The following is a 27,155-nucleotide window of genomic DNA, read 5'->3' on the forward strand; positions in this document are numbered from 1 at the left end:
TTAATTGAGAAGATAAATTCACCCTATGGTTGGCTGTGCATAGAAGATTAGCTACTGTTGAAAGATTGCAAAAATATGGCATTGTTGTACCACCAGATTGTGTATTCTATGGACAGGGTCTGAAATCTTTCACACATCTGTATTTTGAATGTCATATATATTACAAGGGCAGGGGCGGCTCAAACCCATTGGTGGCCTAAGGCCAAAATCAAACTAGAGGCCTTAAAAAAAATTATAAATGTTTTTATTTTAAATCTATTTTTCTAGCTTTTTGAGATGCAAAGTTGTTAATAATTTTTGTGTAGTCAATCTCTTCTAATAATTCCTTTTCAATCGATAATATAGCCAAACCACTTAATCTTTCTTGAGACATTGTCGATCTTAAATAAGATTTTATTATTTTTAATTTTGAAAAACTTCTTTCGGCTGAGGCGACTGTTACGGGAATTGTTAACATTATTCTATAAGCAATGTAAGCATTTGGAAAAGAATCAAGTCTTTTTAATTGATTGAGTATCTCAATTAGAGTATTGTCTTCTACTTTTATGATTTCCCTTAACACTTTTAATTCAGAAAATAAGTCTAAACCGTCAATATCGGAGTGAGTATTATGTTTTAAGGAACATTCAAGATTAAGACAATATTTTTTTAAATTCTCATCATCTAATGATCTCAATTTTTTCCCACTAAATAGAAAACCAAAAATATTTTCATATACTTCAAATTGTTCAAATCTATTTTGAAGTGAAAAGATGGCTTGGTCTACTATGTATAAGAAGTAATCAACTCTAAATGATTCTTCAAGAGATCTTGTGATTTCATTATCAACATTCTCATCAAATTGTTTTTTTCTATAAATTACACGTTTCTTACGAAATACAGGTTCAATATTCATCTCTAATGCAATTTCCTTAGCCGAAATCATAGCACTTGTAAATCCTTCTTCTCTATATGTTTTAAAAAAAGAAACTAAACCTCTTACTTGATCTATAGCGACATCAATATGCATATCTTTTGATTGTAAACTTTTGCTAATTGAATTTACAGCAAATAGTACATCATACCAAATAGTCATACCCAATAAAAATTCAAAATTTTCAAGCTCAAAAATTGCTAAACAATTAGCTTCACTTTTAATTTTTGGATCATCACTAACTTCTTCTAATTTAAATAAAGCATCTCTTATTTGTGGAGTTTGAAATCTTATTGCTTTAACACTTTCAATACGACTTTCCCATCGTGTTTGTGACAATGATTTAAGAGTTAAACTAGGTACACTATCTTTTAAAATTTTCCACCGCTTAGTAGACGAAGAAAATAGTGAATATATACGTTGTACCACTCCAAAGAATGATATAGCTTTCGTACAAGAATTAACCATATCACAAAGTACCAAATTTAGATTATGCCACCACATGGTGTATAAAATGATTATATCAAGAAGTCTTTTTTGCACTCCTTGGTGTTTTCCGTTCATATTAGACCCATTATCATATCCTTGTCCTCTTAAATTATCAATATCAAGTCCAATACATTTTATTTCATCTAAAATAAGTTCAAAAAGACCTTTTCCACTTGTATCATCCACTTTTAAGAATTCTAAGAAATATTCGGTTACATTTATTGGAGTTGTCGAAATATCTACACTCCGTATTATAAAAGACATTTGGTCTTGATGACTTGTATCTGGCGTGCAATCAAGTATGATAGAGAAATACTTTGTTTTTATAACTTTTTCAATAATCTTGTTCTTAATTTCACTTACCAATAAATTTATTAATTCATTTTGTATATTATGTCCAAGATAATGATTATGAATTTCATCATGTTTGATTCGTCGAATATGTTCTTGCATAATTGGATCAAATTCTGCAATCATTTCAATAAGACTCAAGAAATTTCCGTTATTTTCTTGATAGATTTTTTCATTTTTCTCCCTAAATGCCAAATTATTTCTTCCAAGAGTTTTTATGACGGAAATAATTCTTGACAATACATTTTTCCAATGTTCTCTATCTCTAGTAATTTGGTCTTGAATGTTTTTATCGATTGTTTTATTATTACGCATTCTAAATTCTAAATCAATCCATGAACTCATATTAATAATATGTTGGCTAGTTGTTTCATGGGTTCTAAGCTTAGTCGTAAGATTTTTCCAATCTCTACTACCTTCATTAGCTAACTTATTATTCTTTGCATTAAAGGTATTAAATAACTTACAACAAAAACAAAATACTTTATTCAAATCTTTGGAATAAACTAACCATCTTCTTTCATGTCTTTCTCCATTTGCCAACTTTTGATAATATGTAGTAGAAAAGTGCCTTAAAAATTTATCCTTTGGAAAACATGTGTCGGTAATTCTAATTGGTCCCTTTTCTACTAATAAGTCTCTTAACTTTGTATCAACAATATTCCATTGACTAGGATCATAGATATTTTTAGGAGTATGATTATTTAATTCATTTATAAGTTCTTGATTTTCTTGGGAATCTACATCCGACTTTTCACTAATTTCCTCTCCTTCTTCTTCTTTTTGGTTTATATCATTATCTAACTCAACTTCAACTAAGTTTGTAACTTGTTCTTCTAAAGAGCATTCCCCTACCTTTTTTGATTTAATTTTATCATTGTTTTCCAAAAATTTATCAAGAGCACCTTTTTGAGATTTTACCAAGTTATCGACTTTTCTTTTTCTTTTAAGTTTTGAATGACCGGATTCATATTTTCTAGTTGACATATTAAAATCTAACAAATATTTTAAACACTATTTACAATATCAAATAAAAAAATATAATAAACATAAGACACAAAACAAAAATAATATTAGAAATTAGAATGATATTACCAAATTCAAAAGCTATGAAGACTTGATTTCCGAAAATGAATCGGGTTGCTGCAATATAATTTTCTCCAAATTTAAAATATAAATTATCAATAGAACAAGTAAATGTTTTTAGCTTTGAATAAGAGAGAGATGTAAGATTAGAAAAGAGAAAGTGAGAAGTAATAGAAGGGAGGAGGATAGAATATATAAAAAAAAAAATTAGAAAAAAAAATAAGGTAAAAAAAAGAAGATAACTTGTAAGTTAAAAAAAAGTACACAACTTTTCAACTTTTTATGGGAAAGTTAAAAAGTGATAGTCATATCTATGACTATCACTTCATTTAGCCGTTTACACTTATTGACTTAGCTCTAACAATTTATTTTTTTAAAATTTAATCTTTCCTAATTAACTAAAAAATGGGGCCTTTGCATTTATTGTCTTAGTTCTAATATTTTTTTTTAATTTAATCCTACCTAATTAACTAAAAAATGGGGCCCCCTAAAATTGGGGGCCTAAGGCCATGGACTTTTTTACAAGCCTTGCCAGCCGCCCCTGTACAAGGGGTTTGTGGAGTCGAGTATGCGCTTGGCTGGGATATCAACGACATATTCAAGACTGGAATATTGAGGTTACATGGGCTTGCAAGCTAGCAAAGAACAAACGTGGAGTAGATGATATTACTAGTTGTGCATTTGCCATGGTGGTTTACTTGATATGGCAAGCAAGGAACTCAAGCAGATTTCAACAAAAGCCTTTTCATGTTGACGCACTGATCAAAGATATGGTGTTACACTTGCACATCAGAGGGCGGAATTCAGGAAAATGGCGAGATACCTTGCAGGACATTCCTCGATTTCCTTAGATGGTTACTGATAGTATTGTTTTTCTTAAGGTGTATATTTCCTAGGCTTCATATATGTATTGTTGTTAGTGAAGCTAGAGAAAAGGTGCACGAGAAATAGTTTTTCCATAACTGTCAGAACTATATTGTAAATATTTGGTTGTCAATGAAAATGTTGCTTAACCAAAAAAAAAAAAAAAACTAAATTTGATACATCCACTACATCGCAAGAAACACTTTAATTTAGATTAGAGTATTTGATTAAATGCTTCTAAGAAATGGGATATAATTATCAGTTTGACAGTCATTTGTACAGTGTTTACATGTTGACGCACTGATCAAAGATATGTTCTTCGTATTTGTGTTGTGTCTGCCATTATGGAATAGGAAGTGCATGATATGAATTAATGGATAACACAAATTTGTGGAATGTGGGAAAGATAAATGGGAAAAGTGCATATGATGAATAATCCTTTGTGAGAGATAGATTCTTGATAAGTTGACGTTGATATTTCAAAGGGATGTTAACTTTTTCCAAAGCACACTCGTGAGATCACACTTCATGTTGTTATTTGTCATAGAACTACTTACTTCTGATTCTGGAATGCAAAGAACCTAGGCAATTGGATGAGCCAACAAGACATCATCTAGCTACATTAATATTATTTGATAGAGGATGTTAGTTTGTTTATTTATTTTTGTAAAGTAGTTGTGTCAACAATGACATGACTGGTGTATTATGGTGTGTATCGTATTTATATATATGAAAAAAGATTATGGTATTTTGTATATATGCGTTTGATTTTTCCTTTTAAATTGTATTATAATTTAAAATATAGGGAATTCAGAAGCATGATATAAATTTTGTTTTAGGACCAGTTGAAAATCTTTAAGAGCACCAATTGGTCAAGATCTTTTTTTAAAGAAAAATTGGTGCTCTTAAAGATTATCAAGGACCAGTTTACTTTCCCTTTCGTGATGATTTTATAGAAATGTCATAATCATTTTAATATTATTGGGATTAATTATCATAGGCAACCCCTCCCCTACTTTCCTCCACTCTATTAATTTTCACTATTCATGTCCAGTCCACATCTTTGATTTTTGTTTCCCTTTCTCATAAAGATTAGTGGCTATAAGCGTGATAAAATTAGGAGTCGTTTGGTATGAGAGGTACACGGTATAATAATCTTAGGGGTCGTTTGGTGTGAAGGATTACACAAAATAGTCATGGTATTAAATTTTAGTGCCACTTAATTTGTTGTTTGGTTGGCATGTCCGGGATAACTTATTCCGATATTAATAATTAGTACCGGGATAAGTTATCCCCCCCCCCGGGTGGTATAGTAATCTCGGGATAAAAATAAGTAAATGACAAATATAACCTTCTTTATACATCACTTTTCACATTCATGAAGGGTACTTTTGTAAACAAATAAATTGTTCTTAAAATTTATGCAAAACCTATTATTTTAAATACAACAAATCAAACACTCAATAAAAAATATTCTCAACATAACTTATTCCATCATTACAAATCCTGTCATAACTTGAATTCAAACCAAACGAATCCTTAGAGATAAAATGTAGAATTGTTTTATTTTGCATTTGATTGGAGGTATCAAGCAATCCTGAGATTATTTATTTCACTATTTAATTATACCTTAGTGATGAAATAATTAGTTATCACATATATACATGGTGGAATCACTTATCCCATGATAACTTGTTCCCAACCAAACGATTCATTAAGTTTTAGTTTAATGGTGTTTGATGGCTACTAACTATTGTTGAATTTTTAGATTATTCAATTTTTACATAACTATATGCATTTAAAAGTTTTTAAGGAAAAATATTTATTTTTAAAAAGAAGATAGAGATATGTGATCTATTAATGTGGTATCTCATGATATTTTTATACTTTGTTTTTGAGCTATAGTTTGCTTATTTAGTAAGATTGTATAAGAGTTAAATAAATTTTGATACTTTTAACAATTATGACTTTTCATGTTGATAAGAAACAATACAACTTAAAATTCTAATTACACATTTAAAGAAGGGAATTCAATGGACATCTCACCTTGTCCCAGATATTAAACTTCATAATAATACTATCTTTCTAAAAATTCATCTTATATCCTTGTGAGTTTTTGACATATCAACACTCCGCTCCATACAAACATATCATTTCTTTCCAAAACAAAAGGCCTCTAAAAGAGCATATGCAACAACACTTTGCAGAACCTATCAAGCCAAATAACCCTTTCAAAATATGCATTTCTTCAACTAATTTTCCCTTTTCCTTTTCCTTTTTGTATCTTCCCTCTTTTTGTTGATTAAATGGAAGAATTCCAATAGAAAAGCCAAAAGATTGCCTCCAGGTCCATGGAAATTACCTTTAATTGGAAACATGTTTCATTTGTTAGGTGGACTTCCACATCAAGTCCTTAGAGATTTAACCAAAAAATATGGACCAATTATGCACCTTCAACTAGGTGAAGTTTCTCTAGTTGTTGTTACTTCTCCTAACATGGCCAAACAAGTATTAAAAACTCATGACCTCGCTTTTGCATCTAGGCCCAAGCTTCTAGCTGCCGAGATTCTCCTTTATAACGGGTCTGATATTGTCTTTTCCCCCTATGGAGATTATTGAAGACAAATGCGTAAAATATGTCTATTGGAATTGCTTAGTGCCAAAAATGTTAAGTCATTCAGCTCTATTAGACAAGATGAAGTTCTTCATATGATTGAGTTTTTTAGATCATCTTCTGGTGAGACAATTAATGCAACAAAAAGGTTTTTCCAATTCGCAAGCTCTATGACCTGTAGAGCAACTTTTGGGAAAGTATTAAAAGAGCAAGACGAACTTATACTACTCGTTAAAAAAACATCAAAATTTGTGGAAGGATTTGATGTGGCTGATATATTTCCATCACTAAAATTTCTTCATGTGTTATGTGGAATGAAAGGTAAAATTATGGATGCTCACCATGAGTTAGATGCCATTCTTGAAAACATCATCAATGAGCTCAAGAAAAATAGTGAATTAGGAGGTGAAGGTTTAGTTTCCACGTTGCTAAGACTAATGAAAGAGGGAGGTTTCCAATTTCCAATCACCAACGACAATATCAAAAGCTATTATTTTTGTAAGTACATTTTATTGTTATTTTAGTACGATCTGCATTGAGCCGTCTATCAAAAATAATTTCTCTATCTTCATAAGGCAAAGAGTAAGATTGCGTACATATATACCCCCAAGACCTAAATTGAACTTGTATTTCATATTGCATAATTATAAATAAAACTAGTAATGTACTTTTATGAGAAAATTTACACATTTGAAAAGTAGAATAAAAAAATTATGTATCACATCAACTTTCCATTTCTATATATGATAACTAAATAATAGAAAATACCATGATAACAAGAAAATTGGCGTTCAAAATTTTAAAAGTTCATTCTATATAGAACAAAGGTAGAATCATAATTAAGCCAAATATAAGTAGTGGCCATTAGTTTATGAATTCTAGATCATAACTTTGTTTACTAGATTCTATAAGTAGTGGTAGAGCTATATATATATGTGTATATATAATTATAATTACGGAAAAGGGCCTAAAATACGAACTATTGGAAATGGTACAAACTTACCCTTCATCCACCTATTGACTCTCAAATACCCCTGCCATACACCTATTGGCTCCCAAATACCCCTGTCATCCATCTTTGGATCCAATAATGACCACTTTTATAACGGATTATTATTTAAATAACTCACTCATTAATAATTATACACGACCCAAATTAATCAGACCCGACCTAAATTAGTTAATTACACGCGTCCCAAATTATATTTACCCACCGATTAAAACAAATACACCCTTCATTCCCAACATTTCACTTCATCTATCAACCTTCTTCCTCAATATATTCGCCTACAATCTCGAAAAACAATACTTAAATACACACATGTATCACCATAAGAAATTACCAAAACACTCATATTTTTTTATGGTGATACATGAGTGTATTTAGATAGTGTTTTTTGAGATTGTATGTGAATATATTGGGGAAGTAAGGTTGAAAGAGGGAGTAAATGCAATTTGGGGCGGGTGTAGTTAATTTGGGTCGGATATAATTAACTTGAGTAAAATGTAGTCAATTTGGATAGAGTATAATGGATGAGTTTGTAAATTAATTTAAGTAATTAAATTATAGTCAATAGATGGTCGCCAGGTATTTAAAAAAATATATTTAATTTGCTATAAAAATGGTCAATATTGGACCCAAAGGTGGATGAAAGGATTTTTGGGAGACAATACATGGATGTCAGGGGTATTTGGGAGCCAATATGTGGATGTTAGGGGTATTTGGGAGCCAATAGGTGGATGGAGGATAGTTTTGTACCATTTCCAATAGTTCAATGGTATTTCAAGCCCTTTCGTTATAATTATAATAACAATAATAATAAATAATACTTTTTTTATCAAAAATACAAAATTTGAACTAGAGCTATTGAATTTTGTTGAATCCCTAGCCAAGAGTACTATAGCTTACCATTGAAAATAAGTAATTAACTTGCTCATAAATGAAGGACATGTTTGTTGCGGGAACAGAGACTTCATCAACAACAATTGATTGGGCAATGGTGGAAATGATGAGGAATCCAAATTTACTCTCCAAAGCTCAAGCAGAGGTAAGAAATGTGTTCAAAGGTAAAGAAACATTTGATGAAAATGATGTCGAAGAATTGAAATACATAAAGTTGGTCTTTAAAGAAAGTTTCAGACTCTATCCTCCACTTCCCCTTTTGCTTCCAAGAGAATGTAGGGAAGAAGTAGACATAAACAGCTACAATATTCCTTTGAAAACAAAAGTTATGGTTAATACATGGGCTATTGGAAGAGATCATAAATATTGGAAGACGCAGAAAGCTTTAAACCTGAAAGATTTGAGCATAACTCTATGAATTTTGTTGGTAATAATTTTGAATATCTTCCCTTCGGTAGTGGAAGAAGGAATTGCCCTGGGATATCATTTGGCTTAGCTAATGTTTATTTTCCACTGGCTCAATTGTTGTATCACTTTGATTGGAAACTTCCTAGTGGAATCAATCCAAGTGATTTGGACTTGACTGAGTCTGATGGATCAACTTGTGGAGAAAGAGTAATCTATACTTGATCGCGACTCCTCATCAACCTTGTCGTCAAGAGTGATGTCATGGAATCAAACCATAATAAAGGACTTTACTTTTGAATTTCTTTGGCAAGCCAACCGTTGTACTTTCATTTTCAATTTTACCTATAATAAATGTATCTGATCATATTGGATGACGGTGTCATTATATTCAATTTTGTGTACTATTGTTAAACATGTTTTTGTTAGAATACAAATTGTCATATTTAGGCTGCTTAGAATCTTCATCATGTAAGCACCAAAACTGTTATGCTAAGAAAGTGGAGGGGAAAGAGGCTTATGTTACACTCTTATGTTTTTATTTACATTCTTGAGATTCTCAATCATTCTTTTTCATAAGATTGAGGAATAGTAAGTACAAAAAATATCAGTTGTTCTATTTTTTTGGTATCACACCTAATGTTTGATATCACAATGAAAATCGATTAAATCTGGAATCGCGAATAAAAGAATATAAGCAGTTTTCTTTAAGATATAACAATGTCAATATTTATACTTGCAGATATTTCTTACGCTACTTAAGGGAGTCACTATATTTATAAAAAAAAAAAATTAAAATGACATTTCAAAGAATTCATTCTATTTCATAAACATATAGGTATATTCAATTTTTAAACCCAAATATTACAAACACAAGTCAAGATGATCAATAATAGTACTTGACACTAAAAGCTTAACTCTCTTATAAGTATCATTATACTAGTTGTGTGCGTTCAAATCTCATTCGCAGACCTGTTGAAATAGTTTAACACATTATTGTACGTCAAACGAATTGTGGCACGTCCCAAGGTATTTTTGTGAGTCCACTCCTTTAGACCTAACTCTTTGTATAAAGTGGATGAAGATGGAAAAGATACTTAAGGATTAACTTGTGGCTTTAATTTTGGTTGCTAGCCCATTTCTGAATTCTTAAATGGGCTGAAGGGTTAATTAGACTAATTAATCAAGACAATACCTTTTACTTAGATGTCATTACTTGAGTCCACCCACATATATATCTTGGTAATCTTTTTGGGTTGTTTGAATTCTTTTCCAAGCCCATTTGAAATGGCACAAGAAAATTTCCTACAAAGTTTAATTTTAGGAAAATGGTATGAAATAACAAATTATTAATTCAAATTAAATGTTATAGCCATAGTTTATTTTAATTGTAATTCGCAGCAAACATCCCCTTTTTTTGCCATCTGATTCGATATACAATTAGCCATTGTCGGTATACAATTTACCATTTTATACATTTTGGTATAAAATGTATAAAATGCGTTTTTGTTTGTATAAAGCGAGAGAAAAGTGTATATACAAATACAAATACATATATTTTCGTCATATACACTTATAATTATACAAATACAGATTTTATTATACAAATTACAATATATAAATGAATTTATACAAAACTGAACAATTTGTATAAAATTGGATGTTTGTAGCGAATTATACAAATCAAAAGCCCCATAGCAAAATAAAATTTACTATGAAGCGCAATTATGCAAACTATAGCTATAACTTACAAATATGATTTTTATATTTGCTATATTTGAAAGTTTCTCTTTATTCTTTAAGAAATTGGAATCATGATTGTATTTTTCTATGGTAAGGTTATATAATAATTTATCTAATTTTGCAGGGTCCTTTTATTTTTTTAATATGGGTGTTAATGATACGATTAAGGCGATTATTTAATAAAATTTATATCATATAATTATTTGAGTATTTAATTTTAGTATATACTCAAAATTAGACTTTTTGAAGCCGTTTATTTTTCTGATTTCTCTTTAATATCAATATGATTTATTTTTTATGTTTTCAAAAGAAAATGTTATGTAAGAATCTCAATCACAAACTTCTATAAGGCTTGGTATGCAATCAAGTATTGCATATTCTTCATTAAAAGTGCTCTCTTTAAATTGCTTTTCAAACACCTTCACAACTTCTTCTCCAATGCTCTTTGTTTCTTTGAGAAAAACACTTTGATCATCTAATATCTCATTCAGTTGAAGATATTAGAACTAGTACTTTTATGAAAAAAATTACTCATTTGTAAAGTAGAATAAAAATTATGTATCACTTCAAATTTCCATTTCTATATAGGATAATTAAATAATAGAAAATATCTTGTATTTGCAACAAATTTTAAAGAGACAAAAAATAAATTACAATCACAAAAAAAAAGTGAAAAAACATAATTTTATTTATCAAGCAACTGAGTACAAATTTGTTGATTTTACTCTCCTAAGATTTTTCCCACAAAATTTCAATGTCTACACCATGATCATAACAAGAGAATTGGCGTTGAAAATTTAAAAGTTCATTTGATATGGAACAAAGGTAGTATCATAAGCCTAATATAAGTAGTGGAGGAGATGGCTCCAATGGCTGCTTCAAGTGTGGACAGATAGGTCACTTCATGAGAGAGTGCCCTAATAACAGGCAAGGTAATGGGACAACAGAGCCCAATCTTCTTTAGTGGCTCCGGTAGATAGAGCTGCTCCAAGAAGAGCTACTTCATGGACAGGTGGAGGAGCAAACCATCTGTATGCTATAACAAGTCACTATAAGCAGGAGAATTTACCATATATGATGTCACTGGTAGGATCAAAGTCTTTACTTTTGAGGTTTATGCATTACTTGATCCAGGTGCGAGTCTACCAACAATATGATTAATTGTTCTAGTCTTTTTTTCGTAATACATGTAAAAGATATTTTATTTTTTAAAAACCAAAGTCGGAAAAAAAATTTCTCATTAACTTACAAACAAAAAAATACCACCCAAGAAAAAAGAAAGAAAGAAGAGGAATCCACAAAAAAAATGAATTTACTTTTAATAAGGGTGTAATGGGTTGATGGAGTAGCAATCCCACTAGTTAAACACAGCAAATATCAATTGGTTGGAAAAAAACAATCGTTTTGCCAAAATAAAAGATTTATCTTCAAAAATTAATGATATCTCCTTTGAGAGGGATTAACGTTTAGGCCGAAGCATAAAAAAAAATACTAGAAACGAATGAGTTCTTCATTTTAGTGTAAAAGAAGCAACAAATGGCATGTATTTAATATTATTTTTTTTAAAAATTTAAATAAATAATTTTTGTTTTTTTAATATGTAATTTCCTATTTTTTTTTCTTGTAAATAATTGAAAAATGAGACTCTTTATATTTTTGTGAAGAACTAAGAAGACTAAGGTGCAACTCATTAAAAATGATAGGATAAGGTGTAAATCGCAAAAGAGCGTATACATTAGAGTGCAAATCGCAAATTACTCGAAAAAAATGATAGGCCAATTTGATTAGATTATCCCAATGCTATCAAACTCCAATAATTGTTTCCATTTCTTCTTTCTTTCGCATCATCTCCTTTATTGATTGCGACTTTGCCAATGGATATCTCACTTTGTCCTGGATATTATCATTCATCATACTATCTCTCTTAGTAGATCTATACATTTGTCTCAACATCTTCATTTTCATGCTTTTATTTTCTAAACGTGCGAATTTCTTGGCATGTCGACACTCTGCCCTATACATGATAAATATATAAGTTGCTGAAAAATGCATAGGTCAGATTAATTTGTCAAGAAAAATGCCATTTCTGTCCCAAAAAAAAAAGCATCTAATTTGTCAACAACACTTTGAATAACCTATCAAGCCAAATAACCCTCCCAAAATATGCACTTCTTCACCATCTTTTCCCTTTTCCTTTTTGTGTCTTTCCTCTTTTTGTTAATTAAATGGAATAATTCTAATAGCAAAACCAAAAGATTGCCTCCAGGTCCATGGAAATTTCCTTTAATTGGAAGCATATTTCATTTGCTAGGTGGACTTCCACATCAAGTCCTTAGAGATTTAGCCAAAAAATATGGACCAATTATGCACCTTCAACTAGGTGAAGTTTCTCTAGTTGTTGTTACTTCTCCTGACATGGCTAAACAAGTGCTAAAAACTCATGACCTCGCTTTTGCATCTATGCCCAAGCTTCTATATAACAGGACCGATGTTATCTTTTCCCCCTATGGAGATTAATGGAGACAAATGCATAAAATATGTCTACTAGAATTGCTTAGCACCAAAAATGTTAAATCATGCAACTCTATTATACAAGATGAAGTTCTTCGTATGATTGAATTTTTTCGATCATCTTCTGGTGAGACAATTAATGCAACAAACAAGTTTCACCAATTCACGAGCTCTATGATATGTAGATCAGCATTTGGGAAAGTATTCAAAGAACAAGACGAACTTTATACTACTCGTTGAAAAAGCATCACGTTTAATGGAAGGATTTGATGTGGCTGATATATTTCCATCACTAAAACTTCTTCATGTGTTATGTGGAATGAAGGGTAAAATTATGGATGCTCAACATGAGTTAGATGTCATTCTTGAAAACATCATCAATGAGCACAAGAATAATGGTGAATTAGGAGGTGAAGGTAATTTAGTTGCCACATTGCTAAGACTAATGAAAGAGGGAGGTTTTCAATTTCCAATCACCAACGACAATATCAAAGCTATTATTTTTGTAAGTACATTTTCCTTATTGTTATTTAAGTATGATATGCATTGAGTCATCTATTTAAAATAATTTATCTATCTTCACATGATAAGAACAAGGTTATGTACAAATATACCCTCTCAAGACCTTACTTGCACTTGTATTCTCAAATTGCATAATTGTAAATAGAACTAGCAATCGTACTTCTATGACAAAATTGCCCTTTAAATTGGTCTCGTTTCACATTTATGCCCTCCAACTTTGAGTGTGCACAAATAGGCACTTAAACTTGTATAAAGTTGAACAAGTAGACACATGTCATAATTCATGTAGGACACAAATTTTCATGTAGGATGTCACGTAGGACGCGTGCGTCTAGTTGTTCAACTTTATACAAATTTAAGTTTCTATTTGTGCACACCCAAAATTAAAGGGCAAAAATGTGAACTGAGATCAAGTTAAAAGGTATATTTATGCATAAGCCTAATATAAGCAATGGCGGAGCCAAAAATATTAGTTTATGAATTATGGGTCATAACTTTTTCTTTACTACATTCTATATATATATATATATAGGGATAAGGCACAAGTACCCCCTAGCTACACTATGTCTGAAATCTCATAAACACACCTAAACTTAACTAGAGTCCTATTACCCCCCTAAACTAATTTAAAATGAAATAAATACACCACAAATGCTGACATGTCATAGAGAGTGTGCATACTCTCTTGAAGGCAAGTGATGAGTGCACAAATTGGACATATGTCATTTTTTGATTGATAACTTTTAGTTAGTACACATATTTATTGATATTAAAACTTATATATATTTAATTATTTTAATTTCTTTTCACGTTTAATTTTTTTGAGTAATTTTTTATCTTTTCACTTTTAATTATTTTAAGAAAATTATGTATTTTTTTTAAAAATAATTTAAAAGTGTCCTTTAATTTTAACGTTTTAATTTTTTTATGTTTTATTCACTTATTTTGATATCTGTTCAAAATGAACCTTTTTTTAAATACAAGACATTGGGAATTAAATTTGAAATCAAAACGAAAGACAAAGAAAATAAAATTAGTAGAAAAATAAAAGAGAAAAAATAATGAATATAGGTAAAAGAAAGTTTTGATACAAGGTAAAAAAAAAAATGTGTATTAACTTAATTTAAATACAAGATTAAGAAAATATGATTATTTTTTTTTAAAATAAAAATTATTTTTTAATTAAAAAATAAATATAAATAAAAAAAATATTTAGACGCATGGTGGATGAGTGTGTACAAACACAACCAACTTGGGTGGTTGAAGGTGTCACATCAGCACAAAAGGTGCACAAAAATATGAATAAATGAGTTTAGGGGGTAATAAGACATTAGTTAAGTTTAGGTGCGTCTCTGATTTCGGTCATGAGGTACTTATGCCTTATCCCTATATATATACACACACATAAATTAAACATTTTTTCCAACAAAAATACAAAGTTTGAACTAAAGTTATTGAATTTTGTTGAATCCATAGCCAACATTATAGCTCCATTTCTGAATATAAGTAATTAACTTGTTCATAAATAAAGGACATGTTTGCTGCGGTAACCGAGACTTCATCAACAACAATTGATTGGGCCATGGTTGAAATGATGAGGAATCCAAGTGTACTCTTTAAAGCTCAAGCTGAGGTAAGAAACGCTTTCAGGGAAAAAGAAACTTTTGATGAAAATGATGTCGAAGAATTGAAATACCTAAAGTTGGTCATTAAAGAAACTTTCAGACTCCATCCTCCGGCACCCCTTTTGATCCCAAGGGAATGTAGGGAAGAAGTAGACATAAATGGCTATACTATTCCTTTGAAAACAAAAGTTATGGTTAATGCTTGGGCTATCGAAAGAGATCCTAAATATTGGATTGATGCATAATGTTTCAAACCTGAGAGATTTGAACAGATTTCGATAGATTTTATTGGTAATAATTTTGAATTTCTTCCGTTTGGTAGTGGAAGGAGGATTTGTCCGGGAATATCATTTGGGTTAGCTAATATTTTTTTCCCACTAGCTAAATTGTTGTATCACTTTGATTGGAAACTTCCTATTGGAATCAATCCAAGTGATCATTTGGACTTAACTGAATCTGCTGGAGTAACCTATACTTGATCGCGACTCCTCATCAACCTTGTCAAGAGTGATGCGATGGAATCAAACCCTAATAAAGGACTTTGCCTTTTAAATTTCTTTGGCAAGCCAACCATAGTACTTTCATTTTCAATTTTACCTCTAATAAATGTATCTTTATCATACTGGATGATGGTGTCATTATGTTCGAGTTAAAGAATATATTTATATTATCTTAAATATGATGAGTTTGTTGGAATTAATCCTTACATTTGCTAGTTTTTTTCTTTTTTACATAATGTAAAAGATAAAAATAATTTTTATGGGTCCATTACTTCCGTTAGTTCCGTATACTGCACCCGTGAAAGTTGGGCTTGAAGACAAAGCTAGTTGATTTGTATCATAATCCAAATACATTTGAGCCTACCAAAAAAACTGTCCTGTCACTATAGGCTATATTAAAAAAATATTTATCATTTATAGTGTAATATTTTTTTCACTGGACACTTATAATACAGTTTTGCTAGTGGAAGATGGCATTGCCCTTGAATATCGTTTGGATTAGCTCATGTTTATTTTTCACTGGCTCACTTGTTGTATCACTGTGATTGTAAACTTTCTAGTGGAATCAATCCAAGTGATTTGGACTTGACTGAATCTGCTGGAGCAACTTGTGGTAAAAAGAGTAACCTATACTTGATTGTGGCTCATCATCAAAAAAAAATTCAATAGTGATCGATGTCAACCATTTTACTTTCATTTTCAATTTTACGTATCATATATGTATCTTGTCATGTTGGATGAGGGTGTTATTATATTCAATTCATAAATAGGCTGAATATATGTGCGATCCACAAATTTAAGTGCTTTACAGAAGAAAGGCATTTACCAATAACTTTTTTTTGTTGCCATATTAGATGTCGTTGCCTAAAATGCTTTTCGCAACAACAAACATATTGTTCCATGCCATTGCAATAAACAACGAGGCGAAAAATTTATCCAACAAAATATAAAGTTGTTGCCAAAAGACGTTCCTAAAAGACAGCTTTTAGTTAAATTATTTTGAAATTTGAGTATTCATGACTCAACTCTTCACTGTAACAAAAACAAGTTTTAGCGATATTAAATATACACATTAATAAAGAATGCTAAAGACTTTACAACATTAGCTAATTATCATTGAATCCAATGTCAGTATAGGCTTTCAAAATATTTCCAAAGAATGCTAATTACTGTTAAAAATATTTATTTAACAAAATCATTTTTGGTGTAGTGCTTGAAGCTTCTAGCTATTCTAGATACTTTTTGCAACTCTAAATAATTTCATTGTGTTGATATTGATGATTAAAATTAAAGTTGTAATGAAAAAAAAAAACCTAGAGTTAAAAGTTAAATTAGAAAGGGAAAATTTGGGAATGAAAACTGCAAATAAGGTCTAGAAGCTCACTTGCCTCAAATAATGAAGTAATCACTCCAAAACTTGAGCTTTTCCCTTCCAAACGGTATTTGAATTAACACAATCTATTCGAACAAGTATTCACAATAAGGTTTCGAATTTAACAACACCCATATCAAACAATTTGGAAAACGGGATCAAATTGACCCAAAACCCCGCCAAAACAGCCCTTCGCGATCGCGATGGGTCTATTGCTAATGTGACCAACCCTCCCCAAATGTGAGGGCACAAGACTAAGCAAAAATTCAGCTAACACACAAGTCTCTGAAAGGACGCTCGAGACCCGTTCAGAACCCAGTACACACAAACTAAGTATGTTTCCCGACTATACTCGACGTTTCAGATTCAATGAAACAATCAAAAGACAAATTCAAGGTCTTCTTGATCCGAAACTGGTGAAAGTCGCAATTAACTGACTTACCCCTCAAAAAGACCAAACTGACCTAAGGACCTCTGAAAAATAAACTAAGACCTCTCCTAAAATCATTCCCAGAATCCAATAGAACTATCGAAAATCTTATCCAAGTATCTAAACTCTGAATGTTAACCAAAGCCCAAAATCACCCAAACTTTCAACTTAAGACCTCAAAACCACGAAACAACTCTGATTTTGAAACTGACGATGCTCCTACACATTCCACTTTTAGGAATTGATGGGATTGACACAATTTCATTTTGAGACTCGAAAACCCGATTGACACCGAGAACTACTTTTAACCAACGTAAGCCTTCAAAAATTAAAAACTTCCAAAAATTTCAACCTTTTACTAAACTTTCAAAAACCAACCAGAGATGACTCGGGGAAACTAATGGGAAGGGTAAAACGGTAATTTTAAAGAAATTTTCAAAAATGACCTTTTGGGTCATTACACATACCCTTCAATTTTGGGGTGCACAAATAAACATTTAAACTTGTATAAGCTAGACAAACACGTCGTATGTGATATAATATGCATTTAATGCCATATAGGTGTAACACCCTAGAAATTTTTTCGAATAAGACTCGAACCGTTATTCGTAGTGAGTGAGATTTTGCAAGGAATTTGAAAGTTCTCGAGTGTTAATGTCACTATATGTAGCACCTTAAGTTCCAAGAAGAATCGAAGAGAAAAGTATTCAAGTCATTCCTAAGTTTTTCTTAAAATTTTGGGTCAACTTCAAATGGACATAACTTTTCGTAATGATTTAGGAGATCCATAAGATATTAAATTAAAGCCCTTCGAGTCCTCTTTCCAACGCCGCTGAGTTTGCTCAATTTCGAGCTCTGAGTAAAAATTCATGACTGATTTACTAACGTCGCGCAAACCTGGCAGCAGCTCTGCGACGCCGAGCCAACACAGACCTCACTGCCTGGTGGAAAACTATTCCGACTCCCAACTCGTTTTATTTATTTCTTTAGGGGTATTTTAGTCCTAAAAACCCATAGAAGGTCATCTAAATTGCCCTAAACGAATAGAAAATCAGTTTTCACAAATCAAACCCTCTCATTCAATTCAAGATTCTACGCTCAAGAAAATCAAGAAAAGCTAAGGGCTAGGGTTCTTCTTTCCAGATTTTTCCTTCAAGTTCTTCAAGAAGATGATTCTAAGAGGTATGTAAGCTTCCATAATGTTGGGTTTGTTCACCCACACGCCAATCGTATTAATTTCAGCGTTAAATTCGTTTTAGAAAGTTGAAGTTTTGATGTTCTTGTTATGTATTCTTGAAATTGCTTTCGTTCATGAATTGGACTGAGATTGAAGAGTTCTTGAGGTTATTGTGTCAATTTATAGAGTTGTTAGAGTTAGATTCTTGTGTTCATGTACTGGGTATCTAAATCTAAAGAGAGATTGAGAAAAAGAATCGAAGTTACGCGAATTGGGGATATAAAACGAAGAAGAAATTTCGTCGATTGAAATCTGGAACTCCCTCCGCGTCGCGCATCCACTTCCCATATTTGGGAATTTCAATTTCGCATCGCGGAGCTGACACCAGGTGTTCTGCCTCAAAAGACATTTTTGAAACAAAATTTTAAAAGCCTCTCCTCGTCGCGGACCCTCTCTCAAATATTGATTTTCAGTCTTTTCTCATGTTTAGTTATCTAAAATTATTCCTAAGCATCAGGAGATCTTTCCTATCACAAATCATAACCTTGAATTCATAAATCACATTCAAGGTAGAGTTGAGAGTCAAGTCTTGAGGGTTCTTTCGAACATTTTTCAGAAAATCCCTTTGTTTATCTTTTTGAGAAGTCTTCTACAACTTCTAGTAACTTGTTTCAAGACTCGAGTAAGTGAGTATCAGAATGATGAGAATGTATTCATGAGTCTACTTTGTCATTACAAGATCTTTCATATCATGAAACATAACTCTTTAATTCATAATTCATATTCAAGAGAGAGTTAAGAGTAGAGTTCAAAAAATCCTATCAGTTCAATTGTGAATCCTTATAGATCAACTATCAAGTTGAATTGAGTTTTGAGGAAGTAAGTCAGATAATAAGAAGAGTCGTATACATGAGTTCCATAAATTTGTGTAGACCATCAAGTCGAGTTGTTTCATGCCCATAATTTCGCATGAACTTCGTAAGTTTAGCATCTTTCAGAGAAGTGGTATCTTCAAGTTCTAAGCCTTTAAGTGTTGAGTTCCTAATCCCTTTTGAGAAGTATCATTGAAATTCTTGAGTTCCAAGTATTGAGTTTTATCTATGGTTATTGAAAACCTTGTATTGAGTCGTTCATGTCCATAATTCGGCATGAACCATATCTTAAGAAGTCTTTTACAAATGTTTAAACTTTGTTTTAATACTTAAAACTTTGAGTTCAGTAAAGAGTAAAGAGTAAAGTTTGAAGTCCTTTTCTTCAAAAGTATATGGGGACTAAGTATTCCCAAAGAGTTTATAAATGTTTTCACATTTAGATAAGAACGGAAACTGAGATTTCCAAAGAGCTACGTGCTAGTTTTTAGAAATGAGTAATCGCTTTCTAAGTGAAGCAAGAGAGGAAACTGAGATTTCCAAGATAGCCTTTGAGCTAAGTTTTTGAGCAATTATCTCAAATCACAAAAGAAGTTTGTTTTTTAAAAAAACATAAGAGCTAGTATATTTTGAGAGTAGCATTGAGCATCGAATTGGGGGCAAGTTTGGGTTCAGATAACTCATGTCTCCATAAAACCATGTAGCCACCATGGGTAGAAAAGGTTCATACTTTTTAGATGAATCCTTTTCGCATAGACTAGTTTATCCACTTAGTAATTCAGGTCCTACACCTTTGGCCGGGTATAGGATGCGTTGGCAGCGTACGAAAGATTGTTGTATCATCACAATAGCTCATATGTGATGGTTGTCGATTAGAAAAACTCCCACAGTAGTATCTGCATGGTTCCTCAAGAGGTTCTACTTAGTATGAATAGGGGTATGGGACTTCATTCATGCATTGCACAAGTAGACTTTGAGAGAGAGCATGGTATGTCTTTTATGATATTATGATTATGAGTTAACATCCTGTTTTAAGCAGTTTTCCTTTTTCTTTATATTGCATTTGTTTTAAACTGCTTTATATTGAAATGAGTTCAGTTATGTTGAGTTGAGTTGAGCCAGGTAAGTTCTTCGGTTTCTTTCAGATTCTTTTCAAGCTTATGTTATGCTTTAGAATTCCCCTTACATGCTCGCATATTCCACGTACTGAGCCATTTGGCCTGCATCTTCTCATGATGCAGACACAGGTATTCAAGGTCATTAATATGAGCTTCATTGATACATCCAAAAGTTCGAGTTAGCATGGTGAGCCTCTTTGTTTCCGGAAGATTTCATTTACCTTTCAGTTATATCAGTTGTTAGGATGTCGTGGGTCTTGTCCCGTCTTCCATCTTTATCAGTTAGAGGCTTCATAGATAGTCAGTTAATTGAGAAGTTTGTATCATTTAATTTATTAAATGTTTTAAAGACTTAAGTTACCTATTTATGACGAGTTAAATAATTTATTTTATTCAGAGTTTTCTTTTGAGTTAAATCTTTCTATTTAAGTTTATTGAATTTTATTCAGTTTTATTCTTTTGCATGTTTAAGTTAGTCTTCCGCTTGTAGTCAGCCAGGATGAGGGTTCGCTTGGGGACCATTAATGGTTCTTAAGTGCCGGCCACGTCCATGGTGTAGACTCAGGTTGTGAAAAACTTGGTATCAGATCACAGAGTTTAAGTGTCCTAAGGTGTCTATGAAGTCGTGTCAGTATGATCTTGTTTATAGTTGTGAGGGCCTCACTGCAATAAATGAGAGACTGCTGACATTTAAGAAAAGTTTCCCTTCTTTCATACTCTTAATCATGCAATAGAGTTCTGTCATATAGACTTATTCTCACTCATGCGTTCTCAGATTCCTTCGACTACCCGTCATACTAGAGGTGGTTGAACAAAAAAAAAGTTAGTCCTTTACCAACGAGTTACTCTTAGCAAAATCTTGAAGAAGTCATGAGACTCCAGAGGGGCTTAAGAGAAGCCCAAGACTAAGTTAAGTGTTCAGTTTCAGAGAAATGCACCCATATTCATAAGAAACGTGCGTTTGGGCTTAAAAATGAGTTGTACTATTTTCCTTAAGCCTTGTTTCAGCTGAAATCCTTTTAAGAGGTATGTCCAGAGTTAGGGTAGTATTTTCACCCGAAAAGGTAGCATGAGATACGAGATCATGAGCAGTAGTAGTGAAAGAGCCCATAGTTAGAGAAAAGTATGCAGAGATTTACTGATTTAAGAAAGGGAGATAGTGTTTAGAAGAGCTATATTACTATAGTCATGCACCCAGTAAGTTATTGTTTAGGAGTTTCCCCTTATGGGTAGACTAAAAAGTGATGAGTTGTGAAGATTCTATCATAGAAGGTAGAGAGTGTTGTAACTAGAAAGGAGTTGGTGATAAAGTGTCATTGTGTAGGAAATGGCCAGGTGTAAGTGTTGAATAGAAGAACATGAGTATTCATGAGGTAATAGATCTAATCTAGGCTTATGATTTTGAGGGAGAGCCCATAATATTCAAAGTGTTATAGAACTAATTAGGCATTGATGTGTAGCGAATGAGTGAATAGTACTTATGTTGCGAAATCGAAGGTCATGTAATTGTAAGTATGAATGCTAAGAGGTGACGATTAACTACTTGTCATAAGGTCCTAGTGGACGAGTGATTCTAAAATTTGCGCATAGTAGTGGTGAGTTTATATAAAAGGCAAGCAATCATATTGATATTCAGGTTTAGTAATAAACATTAAGCTTGAATTTGAGATGAGTGTCATGATCAAAAGAATGGCAACATGAGGGTGGCGATGTTAGTCTTGAGATTTGATCTAAAAGACTTGAGGAATTGTGATGTTAGCTGGAATAGATATGAGTGGTACAAGTGAGAGATCCTAACCTTTAGATAAGGGCAGTGAAGTATGACTAATTCACAAGAGTAACAAGAGCATTAAGAAGTGTGCCGAGATGGTATGTTACCAGATGGGGTTCCAATTAAGTTATAATTTTCCATGTGTGCCTGGATAGCATGATTGAATTGTCAATGTGGAATAGGTCCATAGCCTTCAAGTGTTAGCTTTAGACCTAAGGGGAGATAATAAGATGAGAAATCAAGTCAATTGTTGAGAATTTCTTAAGGAGCTGGTTAGTAGGAGTCCATGGAACTATTAGAGTACTAAGCTTGAATGTGGTGTTGTTAAACATTAGGTGTTTCTTGATATGAGCTCAATATGGTGGTTAGGAGTAACAGTTTTGGGAAGATATTCCTTATAGAGAGGTATAGAACCTGAACTTAAGAATTTGGGTTAAACATGAATATAGTAAGAACATACCATTAGACACAAACTTTAGTAAGAGTAAACCATTTCATGCCCAGACCAGCCATCATTCGAAGGACGAATGATCCCAAGGGGGAGATATTGTAACACCCTAGAAAAATTTTCGAACTAAGACTCGAACCATTCTTCGTAGTGAGTGAGATTTTGCAAGGAATTTGAAAGTTCTAAGTTTTTTTTAAAATTTTGGGTCAACAACGCCACCGAGTTTAAAGAATTCCGAGCTCTGAGAAAAAAATTATGACGTATTTACTAACGTTGCTCTAACCTGGCAGCAGCTCCGCGACGCGAGCCAACACGAACCTCACTGCTTGGTGGAAAACAATTTCGAATCCCAGCTTTTTTTATTTATTTCTTTAGGGGTATTTTAGTCTTAAAATCCCTTAGATGGTCATCTAAATTGCCCTAAATGAATAGAAAATCAGTTTTCACAAATAAAACCCTCTCATTCAGCTCAAAGATTCTACGCTCAAGAAAAGCTAAGGGCTAGGGTTCTTCTTTCCAGATTTTTCCTTCAAATTCTTCAAGAAGATGATTCTAAGAGGTATGTAAGCTTCAATAGTGTTGAGTTTGTTCACCCACACGCCAATCATGTTAATTTCAGCGTTAAATTCGTTCTAGAAAGTTGAAGTTTTGATGTTTTTGTTATGTATTCGTGAAATTGCTTTCGTTCTTGAATTAGGCTGAGATTGAAGAGTTCTTGAGGTTATTGTATCGATTTATAGAGTTGTTAGAGTTAGATTCTTGTGTTCATGTACCGGGTATCTAAATCTAAAGAGAAATTGAGAAAAAGAATTGAAGTTAGGTGAATTGGGGTTAGAAAACGAAGAAGAAATTACGTCGGTTGAAATAAGAAACCCCCTCCGCGTCGCACTGCTAATTCTCAGATTTGGGAATTTCAGTTTCGCGTTGCGGAGCTGACACGAGGTGTTCTGCCTCAAAAAACATTTTTGAACCCAAATTCTAAAAGCTTCTCCGCATCGCGGACCCACTCTCATATATTAATTTTCAGTATTTTCTCATGTTTAGTTCTCTAAAATTATTCCTAAGCATCAGGAGATCTTTCCTATCACAAATCACAACCTTTAATTAATAAATCACATTCAAGGTAGAGTTGAGAGTCAAGTCGTGAGGGTTCTTTCGAACATTTTTCAGAAAATCCCTTTGTTTGTCTTTTTGAGGAGTCTTCTACAACTTCTAGAAACTTATTTCAAGACTCGAGCAAGTGAGTAAGAGAATGATGTGAATATATTTATGAGTCTACTTTGTCATCACGAGATCCTTCATATCATGAAACATAACTTTTGAATTCATAATCCACATTCAAGAGAGAGTTAAGAGTGGAGTTCAAGAAAGCCTATGAGTTCAATTGTGAATCCTTAGAGATAAACTATCAAGTTGAACTAAGTTTTGAGGAAATAAGTCAGAGAATAAGAAGAGTCGTATACATGAGTTCCATATAGTTGTGTAGACCATCGAGTCGAGTTGTTTCATGCCCATAATTTTGCATGAACTTCATAAGTTGAGCATCTTTCAGAGAAGTGGTATCTTCAAGTTTTAAGTCTTTAGGTGTTGAGCTCCTAATCCCTTTTGAGAAGCATCATTGAAGTTCTTGAGTTCCAAGTATTGAGTTTTATCTATGGTTATCGAAAACCTTGCATTGAGTCGTTCATGTCCATAATTCGGCATGAATCATATCTTAAGAAGTCTTTTACAAATGTTTAAACTTTGTTTTAATACTTAAAGCTTTGAGTTCAGTAAAGAGTAAAGAGTAAAGTTTGAAGTCCTTTTCTTCAAAAGTATATGGGGACTAAGTATTCCCAAAGAGTTTATAAATATTTTCACATTTAAATAAGAACGAAAATTGAGATTTCCAAAGAGCTTTCAGGCTAGTTTTTAGAGAAGAGTAATCGCTTTCTAAATTAAGCAAGAGAGGAAACTGAGATTTGCAAGATAGCATTTGAGCTATGTTTTTGAGCAATTATCTCAGATCACAAAAGAAATTTGTTTTTAAAAAAATAAATAAGAGCTAGTATATTTTGGGAGCAGTATTGAGCACCGAATTGGGGGTGAGTATAGGTTCAGATAAATCACGTCTAAATTAAACCATGTAGCCACCATTGGTAGAAAAGGTTCATACTTTTTAGATGAATCAATTTCGCATAGACTAGTGGATCCACTTAGTAATTTAGGTCCTACACATTTGGCCGGGTATAGGATGCGTTGGCAGCGTACGGAAGATCGTTGTATCATCACAATAGCTCATATGTGATGGTTGTCGGTTAGAGAAACTCCCACAGTAGTATTTGCATGGTTCCTCAAGGGATTCTGCTTAGTATGAAAGGGGGTGTGGGACTTCATTCATGCATTGCACAAGTAGACTTTGAGAGAGAGCATGGTATGTCTTTTATGATATTATGATTATGAGTTAACATCCTGTTTTAAACAGTTTTCCTTTTTCTTTATGTTGCACTTGTTTTAAACTGTTTTATATTGAAATGAGTTCAGTTATGTTGAGTTGATCCAGGTAAGTTCTTCAGTTTCTTTCAAATTTTTTTCAAGCTTATGTTATGTTTTAGAATTCCCCTTACATGCTCGTACATTCCATGTACTGAGCCATTTGGCCTGCTTCTTCTCATGATGCAGACACAGGTATTCAGGGTCATCAGCAGGAGCTTCGTTGATACATCCGGAAGTTTGAGTTAGCTATGGTGAGCCTCCTTGTTTGCGGAAGATTTCATTTACCTTTCAGTTATATCAGTTGTTAGGATGTCGTGGGTCTTGTCCCGACTTCTATCTTTATCAGTTAGAGGCTTCATAGATAGTAAGTTAGTTGAGAAGTTTGTATCATTTAATTTATTAAATGTTTTAAAGACTTAAGTTGCCTATTTTAGGGCAAGTTGAATAATTTATTTTATTCGGAGTTTTCTTTTGAGTTAAAGCTTTCTATTTAAGTTTATTGAATTTTATTCGGTTTTAAGCTTTTGGATGCTTAAGTTAGTCTTCATCTTGTAGTTAGCCAGGATGAGGGTTCGCTTGGGGACCATCAATGATTCTTAAGTGACGGCCATGTCCAGGGTGCAGACGCGGGTCGTTACAAACTTGGTATCATAGTACAGAGTTTAAGTGTCCTAGGGTGTCTATGAAGCCATGTAAGTAGTATCTTGTTTATGGTTGTGAGTGCCAATTCTATAATGAGGGACTGCAGACATTTAAGAAAAGTTTCTCTTCTTTCATACTCTTAATCGTGCAATAGAGCTATGTCATTGAGACTTATTCTAACTCGTGTGTTCTAAGATCCCTTCGACTATCCGTCATGCTAGAGGTGGTTGAACAAAAAAAAAGTTAGTGTTTTACCACGAGTTACTCTCAGCAAAATCTTAAAAAATTCATGATACTCCATAGGGGCTTATGAGAAGCCCAAGAGTAAGTTAAGTGTTCTGTTTCAGAGAAATGGACCCATATTCATATGAATCGTGTGTTTGAGCTTAAAAACAAGTTGTACTATTTTCCTTAAGCCTTGTTTCAGCTGAAATCCTTTTAAGAGGTATGTCCAGAGTTAGGGTAGTATTTTCACCCGAAAAGGTAGCATGAGCTACGAGATCATGAGCAATAGTAGTGAAATAGCCCATAGTTAGAGAAAAGTATGCAGAGATTTAGTGATTTAAGAAAGGGAGATAGTGTTTAGAAGAGCTATATTACTATAGTCATGCACCCAGTAAGTTATTGTTTAGGAGTTTTCCCTTATGGGTAGACTAAGAAGTGATGAGTTGTGAAGATTCCATCATAGAAGGTAGAGAGTGTTGTAACTAGAAAGGAGTTGGTGATAAAGTGTCAATGTGTAGGAAATGGCCAGGTGTAAGTGTTGAATATAATAACATGAGTATTCATGAGGTGATAGATCTAATCTAGGCTTATGATTTTGAGGGAGAGCCCATAATATTCAAAGTGTTATAGAACTAATTAGGCATTGATGTATAGCGAATGAGTGAATAGTACTTATGTTTCGAAGTCGAAGTCATAGTAATTGTAAGTATGAAGGCTAAGAGGTGACGATTTACTACTTGTCATAAGGTCCTAGTGGACGAGTGATTCTAAAATTTGATCATAGTAGTGATGAGTTTGTATAGAAGGGAATCAATCATATTGATATTCGGGTTTAGTAATAAACATTAAGCTTGAATTTGAGATGAGTGTCATGATCAAAAGAATGGCAACATGAGGGTGATGATGTTAGTCTTGAGATTTGATCTAAAAAACTTGAGGAATTGAGATGTTAGCTGGAATAGATATGAGTGGTACAAGTGAGAGATCCTAACCTTTAGATAAGGGCAGTGAAGTGTGACTAAGTCACAAGAGTAACAAGAGCATTAAGAAATGTGCCGAGATGGTATGTTACCAGATGGGGTTCTAATTAAGCTATAAGTTT

At 32.6% G+C, this 27,155-nt stretch overlaps 2 protein-coding genes and 1 pseudogene across 2 annotated transcripts in view; all 3 read left to right on the forward strand.

The window, feature by feature from the left end:
* LOC125812599 (premnaspirodiene oxygenase-like) overlaps positions 1 to 15,666 on the forward strand; it is a 105,648-nt gene extending 89,982 nt beyond the window's left edge. The window contains exon 3 of the mRNA XM_049492091.1: positions 15,554 to 15,666. The gene's annotated coding sequence lies outside the window, so the exon portion shown is untranslated. The remainder of the gene's footprint in view (positions 1 to 15,553) is intronic.
* Positions 1 to 27,155, forward strand: part of LOC125812503 (premnaspirodiene oxygenase-like) — a 103,816-nt gene that overhangs the window by 47,623 nt on the left and 29,038 nt on the right. The window lies entirely within an intron of this gene.
* Positions 6,073 to 15,537, forward strand: LOC125812600 (premnaspirodiene oxygenase-like; annotated as a pseudogene).

This window comes from Solanum verrucosum, unplaced genomic scaffold, assembly GCF_900185275.1.
Source record: "Solanum verrucosum unplaced genomic scaffold, falcon-dt-bn FXZP01000120.1, whole genome shotgun sequence".
NCBI lineage: Eukaryota > Viridiplantae > Streptophyta > Magnoliopsida > Solanales > Solanaceae > Solanum > Solanum verrucosum.